At 35.9% G+C, this 1,836-nt stretch overlaps 1 pseudogene; it reads left to right on the top strand.

Annotated features, from left to right (window-relative positions):
• Positions 1-723, top strand: part of LOC118741838 — a 4,559-nt pseudogene extending 3,836 nt beyond the window's left edge.
• The last annotated feature ends 1,113 nt before the right edge of the window (positions 724-1,836 follow it).

Genomic DNA, 1,836 nt, shown 5'->3' with positions numbered 1-1,836 from the left:
GCCCGAATCAAAGAGCAAATAACCTTCCAGGAAACTGCCTGGTGTCCCCGAGTCGTAGCTGAAGTTCAGCAAGAAGCAGGTCAGCAAACGTGCTACCCTGATCAAGCGTAAACTAAAGCGCTCTGCTGTGATGACACTCCGCAAGCGTGAAAACTTGGTGCATTTGAGAAATATCAAGCAAAACATCTCGGTGATGTACGCCATGAGAATAAGTTGCGCCGTCTAGCAAAGACGTGCCTGCGGAAGACAAATTGACTTTTGTGATCTGTATCCGCGGTATAAACAAAGTTGCACCAAAAGGGCGCAAAGTTTTACTGTTGTTCCATTTTCGCCACATTAACCACGGTTTGTTCATCAAATTTAACCATTAATATGCTACGCATTGCCGAACCCTATATCACATGGGGTTATCCAAATCTTAAATCAATTCGTGAATTGATCTACAAACGTAGAATTGTCAAGCACGTGGAATTGTCCTAATCTCTGACCACTTTGTGATTGAACGCAAATTGCGCAAAGCTCAAGATATTCAGTGCATTGATTATTTAGCGCACGAAATATTCACTGTTGGATCCCACTTCAAGAAACCCTCCAACTTCCTGTGGCCATTCAAGCTCAACACCAACCGGTGGCTGGCGCAAGAGGGCTAATCACTACGATGAGGTTGGTGATTTCGGTAACCGTGAAGATAAGATCAACAAACTGCTGCGCAAGATGGTTTAAAGAAATGTTTTGGTGAACAAGGGGAGTATTTTTATTTTAAAAATATGTAATAAATAAAAATAGAATTTTTTTTGTAACTTTCTGAAGGTTTAAACCGCAAATATGCCAAATGGAAGGCAGCTTATATTCACAATTCCTTGAATAGTGTCAAAATTCCATTGCCGTTGCTAAATGCCATTTCAAAAGGCTCCAATCCACAAATTTAATTATTTGTTTTGGTTTTTCTGCTCATTAATGATGCACCCAGGGTTGCATTTACCGTCTATGAAAATATTTCATGAAGCGTTCCAAAATTAGCTCCGAGCAACTAAAAGTTGGTTAAGCTTAAGTGAAATAGTTATTTGTTAAATATCTATTCCTGGTACTTAAAAATCAGATCAATATTAATGTATTAAATGAAATAAATAAAAATCTACGAATACATTTCTTGAATATTTTGTCATAGAGCCGTTATTAAATACAGACATAACTGCGTCGGGCGTTGGTCCTGACGTATATAGAATTAATGCGTTAGAAAGACAAATATAAAAGCTAAACTTTTTTATTAATTAACAATGCTTTTTACTAATCAGCCTAATCGTGAGTTTCGCCAGAATTTTTTTCACCCACCCGTAGTGAATACACGGAAACGAAAAGTGAAAAGGTGACTCGGTTTGAGAAAATAAAACTCATGATAAGGCTGAATATGTCGGAAACTAAACTATTTGAAAGATCTTGATTAGTTTAGTACGACAGCGTTACTAACGTAACTTGTACCAAATTACCGAAAACATTTTAGTCAATTACTCGGAAACTAAAGGAGGTATCCAAAAAACTGTTAACAAAAAATCGAAATATCTTATTTTAAAATATATAACTGCATCTTTAACTAAAAATTGTCAAAATGACGCTTACGGAAATTTTCAATCCAAGAGACGATATTTAAAAGTTACTGGCATAATTTCGAGCCGGTATGTAAATTTTCGGCAAAAAGTTAAGAAGTGTATTCATATGCTGAAAAGATATTTACGCAGATTCACAATTTATTTAAAGTATATCATCAGCCCTGTTTCCAATTCTATGTGAATAAATCGCTCCCATAATTTAATTTACGCATTCAATATATTTCACAAT

This window comes from Rhagoletis pomonella, unplaced genomic scaffold (genome assembly GCF_013731165.1).
Source record: "Rhagoletis pomonella isolate Grant_MI unplaced genomic scaffold, Rhpom_1.0 Rhpom_scaffold_00006, whole genome shotgun sequence".
In the NCBI taxonomy this organism is placed as follows: Eukaryota; Metazoa; Arthropoda; class Insecta; order Diptera; family Tephritidae; genus Rhagoletis; species Rhagoletis pomonella.
The sequence above is the reverse complement of the archived record's forward strand: the minus strand, read 5'-3'. Positions and strand labels throughout refer to the sequence as shown.